Source organism: Mytilus californianus, unplaced genomic scaffold (genome assembly GCF_021869535.1).
Source record: "Mytilus californianus isolate M0D057914Y unplaced genomic scaffold, xbMytCali1.0.p SCAF_13, whole genome shotgun sequence".
NCBI classification, from domain to species: domain Eukaryota; kingdom Metazoa; phylum Mollusca; class Bivalvia; order Mytilida; family Mytilidae; genus Mytilus; species Mytilus californianus.
Genome location: NW_026262615.1, coordinates 37,210,116 through 37,231,468, shown reverse-complemented (window position 1 = coordinate 37,231,468; position 21,353 = coordinate 37,210,116).

The following is a 21,353-nucleotide window of genomic DNA, read 5'->3' as shown; positions in this document are numbered from 1 at the left end:
TGTCAAAACAAACTCTTTCAATTTGTCAAAATTAATTTGAAGATTTGCATTGAAACCTTGTATGCGAACGGAAACGGTTCCTAGGCAAGCAAACACATACAAGTATACATTTTTTTCTAAATGAACACAAACGTTATGTTATACATGTTATAATGTATGCTAACTATTAATGTGATCGACAAAACATTCAACGAAGGTACACTTCATTTTCAATTAACCTAAAACAACGAGAGGCGAAAGATACCAAAGGAATATTCTAATACATAAGTCGATTACAAACTGACCACGCCATGGAAAACATAAAAACAAAAGCAAAAGCAATCAAAACACAACCAGTGAATTCCAGGCTCAACCCCTCAACCACAATAGTGCTGTAAAAGATGAATAAACTGCAAAATTCAGCTGAAAAGGGATTGCCTCATCAGATAGAAGCCAAACACACACAACAAAACAAATACAATGTACAAATCTAACAAATACTTGTAGTAACTTGCAGTTACTTCAAAAGCTGATTTCAATGAAAAAATAAACCATGTGTCCCCAGAATAAAATATCATTCAGTACACCTCTACTTGATTGAGGATAAAAACATCATTAACAGTCTGTGAAAAGCATGGCCTTGTGTCAAACAAAAATATAAGTACAAATGATCTGATGTTCCGGAAGGGTAAGCAGATCCTGCTCAACATGTGGCACCCGTCAGCTACGTAATATAAGACAACGTTATTTTTATGTCCCAAGTAGATTAGTAGCTCTTTTCATTTCACCTAAAGTGATGATTGTATCTTTTGTGATAAATAAATCTAATTATTATATATTACCGTATTCATGTTATAACGCTAAAAAGGAATTATTTCTCAAAATTATGTTTTATCTAAGCATGCAAAGATGTCTGATTTTTTACGCAACAGATACTAGTTATTAAAACTATTCCCAATTTTCTATAAGATTCTATTTCACTTAAAACGTTATCAAATTGATAGAAGTCAATCTTCCTTTTAAGGGGTTAGACCAGGGGTATTGGAGTCAGCTAATGCATTGGAAGTAATGTGTGCGTTTTAGTTTAGCAGTCATTGAAAGGGTGATCAAGCATTCATGTTATTTACATTTAGTTAAGAGAATTATACAGGAGCAACTAAGAAACTTGGTTTGACTCCACTAAGCATTAAATTAAGGAATTACATTTTTTGAGATTTAAAAATCAAAGCTGAAAAGTTAGAAAAGTAGTGTTCATCCAAGAAATGTTTTTAGAAAATGTGTGCTGATGAGTTTTTGGATTGATTTTGACGTTATTTACATAAACTCTTGAAAGGTTTTAAAAAAAATCGTAATTTGAAAAATTTGATTGAATAATAAAATTATACGGTTTAAGTCTGTTCTATTTGTCTATAGGCTGTACTGAGCTGTATGTCTTTGGTTTTCAAATACAAACTGCGTTATTCCAAACGATATGACCTAAAACCCAATCCTAGTACAATCTAATGTTAATAGATAACCTACATTAGTACAAAAGTAGTACTTAGATAATAACAGATTGTCAATACATTCAATTTAGCGTCTGATCGTTCGATGACAGAAGTATTTTGTAGTTTAGGGGAGAGAAACCAAAATAACGTATGTCAATGAAGATATGTCAATTCGTTCCTAGAATAATCATCCCATACATTTTCATACTGAATACTGAATATTCTAATTTTTTTTAAAGTTGACTTCAGTTACTGTTGAGACCATACAATTTTCACTTAAATACACTAATAAATGCAAAAAGGGACTGTAGAGAATTTGGTCCATAATTTTTTATCGATGTCTGTAAGCTTGTTTGATTGAAATGAATAGCCTATTTGTTAAATATCTGCACCATCAAAATTATCAACTTAGTCATTCATGTGGCCAAAGAGCACATCTACAATACGAAAACAAACCTTGCTGAGATATACTCAGAAGTACAGATGTCAATATTATAAGGCCTTACTTAATTGTTTAAACCGCTGCTAATTTAGTACGTTTTGCATGCCTTCGAAGACTGCGATATATACACTCGGACAAAAATTTACCAATTTAAATTTTAAAAGATTTCTTTCAACGTAAAAATTATAAAACTCAGACGGTCCAATCTCAAAATTGGGAACAAAGATAACTGATATCTACAGGTAATTTTTGTATTGAATGAGCTTTGATTGATCAAAGCGGCGTTTCAAAACATGTTATTGGTTATATTTGTGTAACTGATTTGTGAGAACTGTATACACAGGTTGCATAGTTTCCGCCTTCGGGGTCACCGACCAATAATACGAACAGAACCTTCTAAAAGGAATATGTGTGAACTTTATCGAGCGAAATATCAATCAGAAAGATAACTGCATGGTGTTAATTACTAACTTTTGTAGATTCTAACATGATTCATAACTGAAAATAATGGAAAAACCAGGGTTTGCTTAACTTTTTTGTGTGGTGTAAAATATATTGTAATTAGTTACTTTTAAAGGGGCATTAGCTGTCAAATTTATGTTCACCGATTTGACTCAAATTCTCATATTTGATTTAAAACATGCTAAAACGTATATCCAAATTTTAAAAAGTCAACAAAAAAAAAACAATTAACAATGCATGGACTCGATAATATTTATCAATATTTCGTGTGTATGTTTGTCTAGACGTCATCTAATTAACCATCGAGATGACCTCCGAAGACAGCCGACGTTCATATAAACCGACATAAACATAAATATAAATTTAAACAGAAAGTGACCACGTACAACTGGGTTTTTTTCATTTGGATGTCATATAACAGGTTCAAAAGTATGTTCATCATCGCTTTTACTTGTATATGAATGATTTGTTGTGGATCGAATCAGTCCACCAAATGGTTCATCTTTGTTTCACTTTCAATGTTGACATTCTTTTCCTTTTAATAGCTGAATACATGCGTAACCAATGTCCAGTTAAGGAGTTAAATTGAAGGTCACATGAATACGGATTCGATGAGGTCGTGTTATTCACTTGCAAGTGAATATTTCATCAGCGATGTTGTTAAAAGCGAAATATTATTTTTCTATTTCACTGTCATAAATGATTGAACAAAAACGAACAATGTGTTATTTTGTTTGTTCTTATCTCGTAGCTTATGCTTCTTTAATTCAGCTTTGGTCGTCTGAAATGACGTTTTCAAGGGTTCTTCGTTTTCTTATGCAAGATGTGCATTCCAGTGCCTGCATATAGAGTATATATCTCCCAGTTGATACGATATTCCAGTGCTTGCATTTTTTACCATGATTTCCTTGGTAGATACTTTCAAGGAAGCTTTCTAACCAAGAGATTCAAGGGGAAAATTAAAGTCATCCCTTGGAACATTTTACGGACGCAATCGCTAGCTCGTTGATCTTCAGGAATATCTATTTCACAGATAACACATAGATATGTTCAAATTGTCGTTTCCACAATCCCGTTATCCTTTCTTGAATGTGAAATCTCCACAAAAGACTTATCACCGAGAACATGCGATCGTTTTAGTTCTTTAAGTATCTAAGTATTTACACATCGTTTCCTTGCAAAGTTTTGGATTTGATCGTTCCAAAAGAGGGTATATCATGAAAACCAAATTAATAGCATATTATTAATTTTCAGTTAACCAAGTGATGAGGTCGAGGGTTAAACTGTCAACGACATAACTGTAACCGTCATGTTATGAAATCTTATTTTTCAAACGTAGACATTAATGTTGTATTCATGTCACTAATAATCATCCATATGTGCATTGATGTCATAAACGTGACTCTACTTGTCCATGGTGTATATATGCTTGATATATGTGCATACGTGATTTTTGTGTATATATAGATTATACCACTGCACCAAGTGTGATACGATATGTATCCACTCGAGATAGATAAAGGAGTAGGTCCGGTAAGGGTCGATTTTGGCCTCAAATTTCAGGTTCATCTGATGAAAGATGTTGGTCACTTTTTAAACACTTAAGTGTCTACTTCAGTCGATTCAAGTAGTTTATGTGACAGATTTGAACTGATTTTATCATTAAAGACGCTCAGATTTAAGCTAGATATGAAAAATCTATCAAATATGCCATAATATGTCCCTTTTCAGATGGTTTTTGTCAAAAATGAAAGTGGCCGCATCCGTGTTCACTCTCAACCTTCATATATGTTATGTATTATCATCAAATGCAACTTGCATTTAAATATTAAGAATGAACACAAATGCGGCCACTTCCATTTAAGACGGAAACCGTCTAAATGTAACTCAAATGCTAAAATTGTGAAGATTTCATTAATTTAGCATGACTTAATGATGCTAGTACCCGATATATATGCATTGTATTGTCAAAAACTGCCAATATTTATGTAGCAGAAGTATTCTACTTTACAATAAATAGCTAAAAGTTTACATTTTAACAATTTTGTAAAACTGCTATATTTTGGGGCCAAAAAGGGGTCTTACTGGACCTTCTCCTTTTCAAAATTTAAAACGCGAGACACGCCGAGCGTTTTAAACATTTAAAACTTAACTGTCGAGAGTGGATAAATATCATATCACACTTGATATTTTGAAGAAAAATCATTACTCTGATTAAATTTTTTTCTTCTGAAACTTACTTTATCAAGATGCTTTTTTTCTTGGTTGACAACATATTTGTTACGTATAGAGGACGTGTTTTTCAACAACCAATCGGCATTCCAATTGAAACCAGGTGTGCTTCTCTTCGTGTCGACTTGTTCCTTTATTTGTATGAGGCTCACTTTACACAGGAACTTCTTAGGAAGAAAGCAAATAAGTTAGCAGCATCCTTTAACCATCTATCTCATCAAACTTGAGATAAAGGATACAACAGATACGGAGTATGTATCTCCCAGTTGATGTTCCAGAGCTTGTATTTCTTATCATGATTTTCTTGATATAGGGTTGCTGCTCACAAGGAAACTATTAAACCAAGAGTTCCAAGTGGTAAAGTTGAAATTACACTTTCGTCAATTGCAATATTACAGACGCCATCACGAGTTGGTTGACAGTTATGGAATATCTCTTTCATGGATGACAATGGATATCTTCCAATTGCCGTAACTACAATCGCCTTTTCCCCGAATATGACCTACGGATTAGACTGATCACCGGGTTTTTAGAAACATGAGCAACACGACAGGTGCCACATTTGTAGCTGGATCTGCTACCCTTCCAGTGCACCGGAGATCACCCCTTGTTTTCTTGGGTTTGTGTTGCTCAGTGTTTAGTTGGCTATGTTGTGTTTTGTGTTCTGTTGTTTGTCTGTTTGTCTGTTGGTTATTTTTTTCTATTTTAGCCATGGCGTTGTCAGTTTATTTTCGACTTATGAGTTTGAATGTCCCTTGGGTATCTTTCGCCTTTTTTTCATAAAGTAACAAATGGTCACTGTGTCATGGTATTACAAACACTTAACACGTATCTCAAAGTTATAAAATGTGTTAATTAAGACTTTCCCCAACTACTCATTTTTTAGTCTGAATGTCAAACTAAAAGTGAACTGACAGCAATCCAGCATCGTTGACAAGACGAAAGTGTTCAACACATAAGTTTGATGTATATAACAGTAAATAATGACGATGACGAAATTAAAAACTACTCAACAATTAGTTTAACATGTTTAAGTGTATATTGTAAAAAACAACTTTAGCAATGATACATTTGCAATAAAAACGCAATATTGTCCTTCGACATTGCAATGACACTAACGACAGTTAGTTCTAAGATATAACTTGCGCTTTCGAGATTTAAATATACAAAGGAAGGTTTAAAATAAACAGAAGATTATAGATATTACTCGTTAATGAAAAATATGTTTTCTCAAACCTGTTGAATGTGTATATTTAATTATGTATTCAAATAACCAGAAGGAACAGATATTTATAAGTATGGTCACGCGGAAATGTACAATCAGGCAGTAACCTCCATGCAGAAGAGAATATATTGTTTGAATGTGAGCTTGCATAAGTACATGTGTCAACTTCTGTTTTATTGTGCTTTATTAACAGATAACCTATCTTCATATTCATAAAAATCATCAGCATCAGAACCATTTTTACAATATTGTCATTATGGGAAAGAAAGAATTTATCAGGTTCCTTATGATGTATCAGAGAGAGACCCGGATTAAGCAAATCCGTCTCCACAAAGATTTCGTTTAGCGATTAAATTACAAGTTTAAATCACTATGATAAATAAACTCACCATAGATACCAAGATTAAAAATTTGTACGCCAGACGTGGTATTTAGCTGTCTAGAATTGATTTATATCTTATAACTTTTCACAATAATCATGTACTGAATTTCGACCAAATTCTGTCGGATATCTATTAAAGGGAGATTTTCGCTTTTCACCTAAAATTAGATACTGCCATGTACTTTAACTGAAGCAGTTTGGTCTTGTTCTTGGTATTTGTGTGGAAGTCATTCTTTGCATTGAACATATATATCTTCAGGTTTCACAGAATAATTCATCAAAGCTGTATTCATGAAGTTTAAACATCACATGACACTTCCTTTATACGGAAACATGTAACGTACCTTAACCATAATTAACGTAATTAATATAAAAGAGTCACGATCCGATGAAACATATTATAAAGAAACATATCTAACAATTCGTTTTGGGTTGGGTTTTTTTTTTTTTTTTTTTTTTTTTGAGTGGTAGGGGGAGCAGGATTGCACACTTCTGATTGATCAGGGACAATCGGATTCATAATCATTTTTATTAATTTAGTGTTTGCCGTTTGCATAAAGAATTTCTTCGGACAGCCGTGACAAATGAATGACAGGAAACAGCGATTACACAATATACAAAAGGTCAATCATGGAGTAAAAGAGTTCAATTCCGTCCGATCAGTCCTAAAAAAGGTGTGCATCAAATGTTTTTAATCTTTAGTTTTTTGTTAAGTGTTTTGTTACCGTTTTATTTTTTTATTGTGTCTATTGTGTTGTCTGTTTTAGGGGGAATTATGATCTTCGATTGTTTTCTTGGAATCTCTCTCTTTAGAATTACAGTTAGTGTTAAATAGATAACAATGCTCAGGTCAACATTATTATAACATTTAACATTGATTTTTCATGCGAGATACCCAAATTCAACCCTCTTTATTGACGATTAAAATATCTGATCCCTACATAAACATGATTATTGGAGTTATACTCATTAACTACATGTCGGGGCCTTGAATAGCAGACTAAGCAATATGGCCGTACCGTGACCTACAGTTGTTAATTTCTGTGTGATTTGGTCTCTTGTGAAGAGTTGTCTCATTGGCAATCATACCATATCTTCTTTTTTATATAGAACATGTATGAAAAAATCATCACTCTTCATTATGCAATTTACACTATATTTTAGATAAAGATATTAGACTCAGGTGTTATGTAACTAACGGTTGATCAATGATGATTTTTAAATGAAAGTTAAGGTTACGTTATATAGTTTTTGATTCTTTTCTATGACATTTGATTGTTACTGGGATATTTTACATTTTATCATTACTAATCGATAAATAACTTGTATTACAAATTACTTTCACATCCTGCTCCACATGTGGCATCCGTCTTGTTGCTCATGTGAGTACAAACCCGATGGTTAGTCTAAACCGGTAGATCACATACAAGAAGCTTTACCAAATGGGTACAAAAAGCTGCAGAAAATGTTTACAATATCAAATAATTTGCTTAACATTCATCTTAATTATAGAAAACGTCTTAAGTTAAATAATTCAATATTGGACGAAACACGTCTTCTGTATGCTGAAAAATGTTTTGTCTATAAGCTCATAGACATAAGTTTGTCATGTTACCTTGACGTCATCAACGGTTTTCATGATTAACTCCTTAAAAATGGAATTTAGAATTAAATCTTAAGGAAAGACTGTTCTTTTTTTCCTGTCTTTTCGAAATAACCTCAAAACATTTGGTGCACACTTTTAAAGAACACGCTACGCTGGTAATTCAGTGTGCACCACATTTTTGATGTTATTTCCTCATAGACAGGAAAAAATATTACAGTCATTCCTTCATGTTCTTAAATAACGTAAGAAGACAAAAAGAAGACATTGTAACATATGATTTTAATACAGATTTATTTTAGATTGATATTTGCATTTAAGTATAACATGTATAAAATATCATTCATTCAAACATATCATATTTTTTTTTTTAGTATAGTAATGTTAAATATGATTCTACAACTTTAGTTTATATCGAATAAAGTCGTCTGCAATAAAACTAAGAATAAACACTATCAACCTGCGATACATTTTTATTTGGTGAAAATATATTTAACGACCTTGTGATTATCTATGTATAATTTTAAAGTAAAGGAGCAAAATACCGTTGAAGCAAAGCGAAGTGTAAAAGAGTATACATAGCGATCAAGTCGCCATTCAATTTAATTATACGTTCTGATGGTTCGCCTTATTCGTGCGCAATAAAAGTTTATTAATCATGATAAATGGCCAATTCCTTTGTCATGTTTGTGTCTTTACAACACGTACTAACAAATGTGTAATAAACACAGACTAATCATCATCGATAATATGGTCATACCCAACGCAAACACAGTCGACACATCAATTTCTGAATTGCGTTGAAGGATGATGAAGAAGCACATAAATGATACAGTAAACATCACCACTTCAGTATCACCATATAGATGATTTCGAATCTGTTCAAAGTTTAGATTTTTCTACCCTATATACCACTTTGTCTTATAATCTTATTAAGAAAAAAATGCACACACCTGATTAAATGGGCATTTAAAAAGTCGGAATGCGAATATATATGTTCAATCTCTTTTAGGTCATTTTTAGTAACAACAAACAAAAAACTATGTCAATTGGACAATTTGATACTATAACTGCCCTTGAATTTGTACTAGATAACATTTTTGTTCGCTATGGAGATTCCGTATATCGTCAGATTATCGGAATTCCCATGGGGACTAACTGTGCATCACTTATTGTGGACATGTTTCTGTATTGTTATGAGTTACAATTTATGACTAAAATCAGCAAAGACCCATCGAAACAACATCTGATTCAAAAATTTAATAACACTTTTAGATATTTAGATGATATATTTGCTCTCAATAATGACGACTTCAGTATGTACACTCAAGAGATTTATCCTGCCGAACTGACTTGAAATAAAGCTAATACTAACAATGAACACTGCCCTTTCCTGGAATTTGATATCTATATCTTTAACGGGAAGCTTAAAACCAAAATTTATGATAAAAGAGATGATTTTTCATTTCCTATTGTTAATTATCCAATTTTTAGATGGTGACGTTCCTTTGTCACCATCTTATGGTGTTTATATATCTCAACTTGTTCGATTCGCTCGTGTTTGTTACAACGTATTTGATTTCAACTAAAGAAATCTCCGTATTACTGAAAAATTATTACACCAGGGTTTTCGATATCACAAACTAGTCAAAACATTTACTAAATTTTATCATCGGTACAAGGACATCATTCGTAAATATAAATCAACATGCAGACATCTTATACGTTAAGGTATATCACATCTAATATTTGATGGTCATATTCTTTACAAAGCACAAAAATGTCGGCATTCACCTCAAAAGCTAACCAAACCTTTAAACAGACTTATTCGGAAATTGATATAGTTACGATACCGTTGCCAAGTCATTAAGGATTGCATATTTTGGTATTAATATTGATTCATTCATAGGGTCTTTGCATCGGAAATAAACACATTTATTCTAAAACCAGTTATTGGCATGATGCGGGTTATGTTCTTCTCATATATTTTATAATGGTATGATACTAAACCCCTTATGGGAGGGATTTTACTTGATTTTCATATGATGAAGACATAATCTTTCAATCAGTTTAATTGAGGTCTGGAGCTGGCATGTCAGTAACTGCTAGTAGTCGTTTGTTCATGTATGTATCAATGTCATTTTGCTTAGTTTCTTTTGTTACCTATTCTGACATCGGACTCTGACTTCTTTTGAACTGAGTTTTACTGTGCGTATTGCTATGTGTTTTTCATTCTACATTGGCTAGAGGTATAGGGGGAGGGTTGAGATCTCACAAAACACGTTTAACCCCGCCGCATGTTTGCGCCTATTCCAAGTCAAGAACCTCTGGCCTTTGTTAGTCTTGTATGTTTTTTTTTTAATTTTAGTTCATTTATGTGTTTTGGAGTTTAGTGTGACGTCCATTTTCACTGAACTAGTACACAATTTTTTTTAGGGGCCAGCTGAATACTTCCTCCGGGTGCGGGATTTTCTCGCTGCATTGAATACCCATTGTTGGCCTTCGGCTGTTGTCTGCTCTTTGGTCGGGTTGTTGTCTCTTTGACATATTCCCCATTTCCATTCTCAATTTTATTAAATCATTACCATCAGCAGTTGGTGCACCTATAATCGTTTTAACAAGTTGCAGCATCATTCATTTGTCATTGTTTCCACAATTGTCGTTATTTGCCTAATTAGGTCAAAAACTGAAAATTTCTTCAAATGGAAAGTCATTGATAGATTCACTCTTTATACGGTCGTATGTGATCTTCTCTTTTATGCCGTTCAAACAGCATTTGGAATTCATCAAGGAATTGGTAAATATGCGAATATTAACCATTTGGCATGCTAAATTTACGGAGTATTAGTACTGCATTTCGCATTTACACAAATTTTTCTGAACACCGCGATAGCCATTTATGCTTTCAACCTTGTAATAAGAAGTCGGAATTTACCGTTAGGCATGTTTTTGTTCTATGTCCTACCATTGGAATTCCTTTGGTTGAACTGACAACAGTAGCAGTCTTTAGCAAGTTTTCTCAAAACCCAGTATAGTAAGTAGCAGGCATGGGGCAAATTACATTGCAATGTAATGCATTATATTACAATTAATTTGACAAAACTATGCATTAAATTACAATTACATGCATTTACCAAAGTAATGCATTAAAGTACAATTACTTTTGCAAAGTAATGCATTGAATTACACATTACATTTTTAAATTTTATTATCAAGTGAAAAGAAAAATCAAACATTTTGAAAAACAACATGAAGTCACAAAAGATGATATTTCTGACTACCCGACTGTTTCATCTGTACTATTAATTGTCTGTTTGTCTTTTTATTGTTGGCCATGGCGTTGTCAGTTTGTTTTCGATCTATGAGTTTGACTGTCCCTCTGGTATCTTTCGTCTCTCTTTCACAAAGCCTATCAAAGTTGATTGCTCTTCTATCATTGGTTTTAATGTTTCAAGGTATACATCCCTGTGTTTGCTCTTAAAAGAAATTACAGAAATGAAGTTTACTTTTATAAATACACATTTGTTTTTTTTTTTTAATTTCAATCAAAATATTTACTGAGAATTTCTTTCCTTATTCAATAATAAACATAGAGCAAAGTGTCAAAATAAACTAATTAGTGATTTATGACAATGTTCAATTATCTGTTATCTAATCCTGACAAGGTATCCATTGATCTTTTGACAACAGTGGAACACTTTTACAGTAATGCTTTTCAAATATCAGTCTTTTTATGCAGGAAAATGTATGAAATAAAATGAAATACAAATTAGAGCTCAATCTGAGATACAACTTTGTGTTATTCATTTAGAATTGCAATTTGGTCATTCTAGTATTTATACCACTTTATTTTTATTTTTTAGGTATATATGTCTGAAATATATCAGACATAATAATACAATATCTTAATTATTGAAAGTCTTACCTTAAGATGAAAAATAAATAGAAAATAGAAAATCAATATTCAAATGATTATGATCTTAGTTAATCAAGAAATCTTTTATTCTGTTTTAGTTAAATCTCAAACAATCTGTTATAGTATGTGAAAAAAGTAATGCCATGTACTGCAATATAATGCATGAAATTACACACCTGTTTGCTAATGTAATGCATTAAATTACAATTAGATGTAATGCAAAAGTTGCTGCATTACACATTACATGCAATTACTTGGAAAAATGTAAAGCATTACCATGCATTACAATTACAAATTTGCATTACCCCATGCCTGGTAAGTAGAACTTGTACCTAAGGCAAGCTTTTCTGCCATGTTAACAATAAAAACACTTAAGAACAGGTAAACATATCACAATTAACTTTTTTTTATAAAAAAAAAAGATATCATAGGTCTGAAAAACAAAACATTTTTGACTTAAATGAAGAAAGCATAAAGAATTCAATCACTTACAACAATTGTATAGCATGTATAATTTTTAGTTTCATGTGTGCTCCAGTTTTCAAAAAATATGAAACATTATGAAACGTATCTTACGCTCTATCGTATACTTGTGTATACACATGTTGTAGAGCTGATTAAGCTTTTTTTATATCTTGCAACTAAATTTAAACTTGTCCCAAATTGAAAGTATTATATAATTGTATTTCATATAGCAAAAAATTTGAAAACTTTAATGATCAACGTATCGTTTTTTTTTTTTATGAATGTGATTTCACAAAAAACTCATGTATTACATTGTTACCTGATATGGTTTCGTATACTAAGGAATCGTACTTGAAAAAGTTATTTAGAAATAAACAAAAACCAAGAAATTAAATTAAAATTAGATGTGTATATGTAGTGCTCCAGGCTTAGCCTTACACAACCGTCGATAATTGTCTTTGGACCTGAGAGGTTACATACGTGAATTTCAGTAGATTTAGTATTTTCTATTTCATTTTCGAAATTACATGTCTTCATTGAGGACAAACACGAGGATTTGTTAAGAATTCATTTTTATTAATTGTATGCTTTCCACTGTACTTGTGCAGGAAATGGTATACATCTTAATTGTATCTGAACATAAAATAAAGCCAGAAATCAGGAAAGAGTAAACAAGCACATCCAACATACAAACACACATTGAAATTGAAGATTTGTGTCTTTGATGAATTTTTTTTCTACTTATTGATTTTTTTAATTTCTTTTTTTTGTGATTGCCAACATTATTATTGTATCATTCTCCCTTTTCGTAAAAATTGGACATGAATCAAATTGTAATCCGTTTAAATGTGCGTTTTTTTCTCTAATTTTTCCCCATTTAATGTTTCAGCTGTTCTATAAAAGAACGAGTGTGGGTTCGTCACCTTCCATTTTCTACAAGTATGTCTAGTTACATTTATGTCATTTGTCATCATAATAACCCTGTTCTTGATCATATGGTGTTATATCAAAAGACAGACCATAGCGATCGATGCATCTTCTGGGCAACAATCAGCGGTCAACTCGAGACGTCTTGCTTTTAAACTCTCACTGTATGTGTTAGTTCATGTAATACAATTTGGTGGAAATGCAATCGAAGGATTATTGATTTCATTTGACGAACCACCAATGGGTCTTCGCTATGGATCAATATTCATTGGTGCAGCCGGTGGTATAATGAACGGTATTGTGTTTCTTACAGTGCGTAAATGAACATTTTGTTAATGTCATGATGGCTATGTAAACCGATGTTTTGAACATGACTTTTGTCTTCAATGATTGTGTATCCAATTTCTTCGTCAGTTCATATGACTGTTTAAGATCATCAATTTAACGCCACGCAGTCTATGAATATAAAAGAAAATGAACATTTAACTTATCTTAAAACCAGATGTTATAACCGCTTTTTAAAAATTTTTTTGCAATCTTCTTTTCAAAGTGACATTTAAAAGAACAAAAAGAAATGACAAAAATGGGCTTTCAAAGAGTAACCAAATCCCACTACTATTCTTTAAGGTAGTTAGTTTTGTAATAATTTGTCACTGTATCAACAGGGCCTTTAGAAATCTCATGTATTAAGCAACTGATATTACTTCTAACTGAGACTGTTTCCTTTCTTAAGTAAAAGTTATTTTGTAATGAACACAAAAAAAAAAACAACAAGAAATTGGATAAAAATTCAATAGTTTTGTGTAGTGTACCAAGCTTAGACTCAAACAAAACTAGATATTTTTTCCTCGGACCGGAGAGGTGTACATTTCAAATGATTAAGGATTTTAGGAAATACAGAAAGAGTAAACAAGCACATACAGCATACATACATCAATTCAATTGAAAGAAAAATTTTGTCTTTGATGATTTTTTTTTCTATCTTTAGGTTTTTTTTATCTTTTTTTTTGTGCTTGCCACCATGATATTTTGATATTTGTTCATCACCTTCCATTTTCTACAAACGTGTCTCTTTACGTTTTTGTCATTTGTCATTATAATAGCCCTGTACTTGATCATATGGTTTAATATCAAAAGACAGACAATAGCGATCAATGAATCTGTTGGGCAACAATCAGCGGTCAACTCGAGAGTCTTGCTTTTAAACTCTCACTGTATGTGTTAGTTCATGTAATACAATTTGGTGGAAATGCAATCGAAGGATTATTGATTTCATTTGACGAACCACCAATGGGTCTTCGCTATGCATCAATATTCATTGGTGCAGCCGGTGGTATAATGAACGGTGTTGTGTTTCTTACAGTGCGTAAATGAACATTTAGTTAATGTCATGATGGCTATGTAAACCGATGTTTTGAACATGACTTTTGTCTTCAATGATTGTGTATCCAATTTCTTCGTCAGTTCATATGACTGTTTAACATCATCAATTTAACGCCACGCAGTCTATGAATATAAAAGAAAATGAACATTTAACTTATCTTAAAACCAGATGTTATAACCGCTTTTTAAAAATTTTTTTGCAATCTTCTTTTCAAAGTGACATTTAAAAGAACAAAAATAAATGACAAAAATGGGCTTTCAAAGAGTAACCAAATCCCACTACTATTCTTTAAGGTAGTTAGTTTTGTAATAATTTGTCACTGTATCAACAGGGCCTTTAGAAATCTCATGTATTAAGCAACTGATATTACTTCTAACTGAGACTGTTTCCTTTCTTAAGTAAGAGTTATTTTGTAATGAACACAAAAAAAAACAACAAGAAATTGGATAAAAATTCAATAGTTTTGTGTAGTGTACCAAGCTTAGACTCAAACAAAACTAGATATTTTTTCCTCGGACCGGAGAGGTGTACATTTCAAATGATTAAGGATTTTAGGAAATACAGAAAGAGTAAACAAGCACATACAGCATACAAACATCAATTCAATTGAAAGAAAAATTTTGTCTTTGATGATTTTTTTTTCTATCTTTAGGTTTTTTTTATCTTTTTTTTGTGCTTGCCACCATGATATTTTGATATTTGTTCATCACCTTCCATTTTCTACAAACGTGTCTCTTTACGTTTTTGTCATTTGTCATTATAATAGCCCTGTACTTGATCATATGGTTTAATATCAAAAGACAGACAATAGCGATCAATGAATCTGTTGGGCAACAATCAGCGGTCAACTCGAGAGTCTTGCTTTTAAACTCTCAATGTTTGTGTTAGTTCATGTAATACAGTTTTGGGAATGCTATAGAATAATTGTGGATTTCATTTGAAGAGCCATCAATGGATCTCCGATATGCATCAATATTTATTAGTGCAGCCGGTGTTGTGTTTCTCGCAGTGCGTAAATAAAAATTTAGCGATTCTGTCATTGCTTTGTTGTGAACATGACCGTTTTCTTCTATTAATTGTGAAGCCTATTTCGCTGTCAGTTCATATGACTGTTTCACAAAATCTATGGAAACCACGAACCCTATGAATATATGAGAATATTAATATATAAATTATCTTAAAATCCGATGTTAATAACACCTTTTAAAACGTTTATTTCAATTTTCTTGTGACATTTGGAAGAACAAAGACAAATGACCAAAAGGGGCCTTCACAGTGTAGCAAAATTCAATAACTATTCTTTAATATTGTTAAAACCTTAATAATTCAACAATATATCAACAGAGCATTTAAAAGGGTATATAATGAATAGTTTTAAATATGACTAGGCTGATGACATATTTGAACCGTGCCCTTCTTTGTCGGTCCGTGTATATTTGCGTCCATTCGTTTTTCATTTTGAAATATTAAAAACAAAAAACAAAAAACGAGAGTGTTTTCATTTTTCGTTTTTGATTTCTCAAAAACCAAAACGAAAAACAAAAGTGTTTTCATTTTTCGTTTTTGATTTCTCTAAAACCAAAACGGAAAACGAAAGTGTTTTCATATTTTGTTTTATTTATCTAAAACCAAAATGAAAATCAAAAGTGTTTCCGTTTTTCGTTTTTGATTTCACTAAACAAGAATTTTGTATTTAATTTTAATTATTTCTCGTTTTATAATGTACAATGTTTTCCTTTCTTGTTTCACAGTCATTGATAGTCAATAATGCCAATGTAAACACCCCGGTGTTCTTTCAACATAATGTAGACAAAATAGACCGCCTGACTTATGAATTGAACTACGGTGATGAATGAATCAAAGCCTTTCAAATTACCTTGTTTATATCTTTAATAAAAAATAAATTATTATATTTAAATATTAAACGAATCATGAATTTAAATTGTACAATACAATATTATATAAAGATGGTACAAATAAATAGATTGATTACAACATCACATTAACAAGGGAGGTTACTACTTTTTAAAACTTATAAGAAAACTACACCGGTCGTTAAAGTATACATGCACAGTCACTGTGGTTATCAGATCTTTAATCGAAGATAATGTCGACGGATGCAAAAGACTTTATCAATCTAAACAATAAGGGTGCGTGATCTTTACTTTCAAATTTAGAAAGGTTGATCTCAGATAATTAGAATTCATGACCAAGTTCTATTATACGAACATTCAGGACGATAAAGTGTTTTGCTTGATCAATTGATTGAAAAACAAATTTCCGCAATTTCACAATTCAAACGGGGATTAGCATTCAATCAGTTTGCCATTCGGAGCCTACTCGGTATTAGTTTTGCTTATTTTTGAAAGCTATATGGTGACCTTAACAAGAGCTTGGGTGTGGATGGGGGTTTACGGAATAGAGAATAGTGGGCAAAAAATATAAATAATAGAGACAATGGACCAAGACATAAAAAAAATTAGAATAATGGGATGTTAAAATATAAAAAGAATAGAATAATTGGCAACAAGTATAAAGAAATAAACATGATAAAGAATAGAGAAAATGGCCTGAAACACTGATTAAAGAATAGAGAAAAATGGAATAGAATATCAAAGAATACAGAAATGAAGAAATACGCATCCAGACCATCAAACTAGTTGCCTAAACATGCTAAACCAACGTTATTTTGTCCCCGGTAGAATGTTATTGGTTTTCATACGTTTTCTTTTTATTTCTATGCCTATCAATTAAGACATGAGCTTTCACAATTTGCCAGCTTATTACATTATAAAAAAAGACTAAGCCGAACATCACTCTGGATTTTTTCTCAAGTAGACCTAAGCTACCCACCCTACCACACCATTACCGAAAAGTTGATAAAAAAAATCTACGGCAACACTTTTGTCTGCACTAGGTGCAATGGGAAACTGGGTACCTGAGGTCTTCTGGAGAAAAAATCCAGGGTGTAGGATAAAGCAAAACATTGTAATCCACATAGCCAAGTGTGTGGCTGTTGTTTTCAGGATATGAATGGTTCTTTTCCTCGTTGAAGACCCTCCAGCTACTTTCAAGATGAAGAACAGGAATAAAAGCCCTGTTCATTGATAATTTGTATTTTTTCTTTGTATTGTGTGCGATTTTGTCCCATGCACATCTCTTTATTTTCTATTTTAGGGCCTAAACACGGCAAGTTTAGCCCTTCAATACTAAAGGTCATATGTTACATTATTGTTTCGGATAAGAGTGAATTTGGTACCTATTAAAACGTTTAAACCCGCTGCATTTGTTTGCACCTGTTCTAAGTCAGGAACCTGATGTTCAGTAGTTGCCGTTTGTTGATTTGGTTCATAAGTGTTCTCGTTTCTTGTTTATTATATAGATTATACCGTTGCATAGTTTTCCCGTTTGACTGGTTTTGCACTGGTCATTTTTGGGCCCTTTGTAGCTTGTCGTTCTGTGTGAGCCAAGGCTCCGTGTTGAAGATTGTACTTTGACCTATAATGGTTTTTCTTTTACAAATTGTGACTTAGATGGAGACATGTCTCATTGACACTCATACCACATCTTCTTATATCTATATATGGTCTTTTAAAGTGAATTGGGAGATTGGGATTTCTAGCTTTAATCTCACCCATGTCAGCTTTTTATTTGTATTTACAGAAAAGAGAGCTAGTTTTGTATTCTTTAATATACTGTAACAGTTTAATTTTCCATGAAAAAAAGGACAGTTTTTCCTATGTCCGGTAGCATCGTATCATATCTGGACATCGGCTGTTGTCTGCTCTTTGGTCGGGTTGTTGTCCCTTTGACATATTTCCCATTTCCATTGTCAATTTTATTATCGGTAGGCATGTAAAATTGCCAAACCATACACGACCGTTCATTAGTCATCGTAGATCTATTCCAAGTCTTTATAAGTCTACACAAAGCAGAAAAGGAACTTTTACAACAAGGAATATTACACAACTGAAGCCATAGTCATAAAGATCGATTGACTGATTGGTGTTCCTTTAACGTCACCGCAGAACATAAAATTATTACCCGATCTTCATTCTCAACATCTTCAATCTCTATTGTTCCCACGGAAGCAGCCATTTGATTCTCTTGGGTGGGGCAGGGATTTGTAACCGAAGTCAATAATTTTTTTTTAACCCAAACTGAAAAACATGCCTTTATCCATGGCCACACACAAACACAATAATATTTTCAAGGTTTATTAAAAAAATATTTTTTTTACACTTTTATATTTTTATGTTGTTTTGAAATATTAATTTGACTTGAATTTATACGAATTTACTAAATAAACATGTTTATACCAAGCCAAGTTCGTTTATATCTTGTTTCTCGCCTGACTATACAAAAGGCCAGGAGAGCTTTGGCCATCATTTGTCGTCTTTGATAGATATGGTTGACTGATAAGCTGTCTATATAAAGTAATGGGACAATGGCATGAAGACATCACCAAATAACCATATACAATACACAAAAAGACACCTAGAGCTTACCATATGGTCTTCAACTACCCACCAACAGGCAGTAAGCTCTGGTTGGCCTTAAACACAAATCCAAGGGCACAGCAAAATGAGAAAATATCCAATTAAAACTGGGTGACCTGGGAGGAAAACATTGGAACTTTCCTTAGAAATACAAATTTCATCCCCCCCTCCCCCCTCAACATTTTAATAAGGAGATGTGGTATGATTGCCAATGTGACAACTATCCCCAAAGTTCAAATGAAGTGGTTGTAAGCAATTATATATAGGCAACCGTACCACCTACAACAATGAGAAAAAAACCAGTAGGGTATAGTCGGCTATGAAAGGCTCTGACATGAAAAATATGAAACAGTTCAGTTGAGAAAAAACGGCCTAATTTATAACACAATAAAACGAAAAACAAATATGACAGACATCAACAAACGACAACCCTTGAACTACAGGCTCCTAACTTGGGACAGGCACATACAGTATGTGGCGGGGTTAAACATGCAAGTGAGCGCTCAACCCTCCCGTTAACCTGGGACGAGTTTTGTTACAGAACAAAATAAGAACAAACTATAAAAATCAGTTGAAAAGGGCTTAACATATCAGATCGATACAAAACAGAAAAAAAACATCTAGCAAAAGCACAGACCGGACGTGGCAGGGTATGTATGCATCCTTAACAAACAAAAAAGGACACAAAGTACAGATCTGAGAGTAATCGCAGTACTGACAGCTAGTTTAAAGCCATTAACAACTAATACAAAAATCATGTATCTAAGACTAAAATATCAATCAGTACACATCCAACTTCCAATGGATTTAGTGTAAAGACGTCATTAACAGTCAGAGAAAGACATGACCTTGTGCAATGCCAAATCATATGTATCAAAAGATTGTAGTACCTTGATGTGTATAACAATAATATGTAGTATAATTTTAAGTTACTGATAACAAAATTAATATTTATACCAACAAAAACAATATTCAAAGATCTATTTACAGTGTTCAATTGGTAACCTTTAAAATAAGTTTATTTAAAGGATTGATAAGATTACCCTGATCATTTTTAATTTACATGCATACAATTTCTATTTATATTATTATTGATAAATACAATATTGCAGAAGTAGTGGAAATAGATCTACAAGTGAGGGAAGTTGTTTGTGACTTCAGGGAACTTTATTTGGATATGCCTGTTATGGTCTAATTGAGATTTACAAGACCTTCATTCAATTTCAGCACATTTTGTGAATTCCCATTTATAGGCATTATGTTTTCCGGTCTGTGCGTTCGTTTGTTCTTCCGTTCATCCGTCTGTTCCGCTTAAGGTTAATGTTTTTGGTCAAAGTAGTTTTTGATGAAGTTGAAGTCCAATCTTGAAACTCAGTACACATGTTCCATATGATATGATCTTTTCTAATTTTAATGCCAAATTAGAGTTCTGACCGCAATTTACGATCCACTGGACATAGAAAATAATAGTGCGAGTGGGGCATTCATGTACTACGGACACATTCTTGTTCAAATCCTTTTTTAAAGAAGTTAGTAAATTTACTTCAGATAAAAATACTAAATTAGACGAACCAATCTAATTAAAAGATATATCTCTGATTTTGTTATACTTGTATAACTTTTTTGTATGAATTTTAATAAGATTACTGGACAAACGCGTTCAATCTTCGGACTTAATCCTTAACAATTTTACCAAGCGGAGCGAGGCGAAAAAAATAACGCCTTTCAAGCCAAATTTTATATGTATGCTATACACACAAATTTATTGTTTAAACTTGGTAATCAATTAATCTAAAATACAGTCCTAGATAATCAAATAACCATGCAATATTTGTTCTAGTAATCAAATAATCACTAAAAAAAACGGCCAAGTAATCACATAATCAAAAACCCCATGAGGAATCATTAAAGATGACATATTTTTGTATTTATATTGATTCACTTATAAGGTCTTTGCATCGGAAATAAACTAATTAATTCTAAAACCAGTTGTTGGCATAATACGGGTCATTTTCTTCACATTGACATAATTTACTAACGTTTATTGAAACCTGTAATGTGAAGACGTGAATGAAAATGCGGAGTTTGTGAGACCAGGTTCAAGCAAGCAGCCACTCGCTAGCAGCCAGTTTTCAGATGTTTATATAAACCCAAATGTTGCATAAGATTCAACCGTACTTAAAATGTTTTTATTAATATATAACCACTATATTATCAGTTTTTAATATATAATTAAGCAGTCAAAGACACTATTCAATGAATTTCAAAATTTCATTTCTTGTTCATTAATTGTATAAATGCAATAGAAATCGCTTTCAATACATCACACAGCGTGCTGCACGCTTTACAT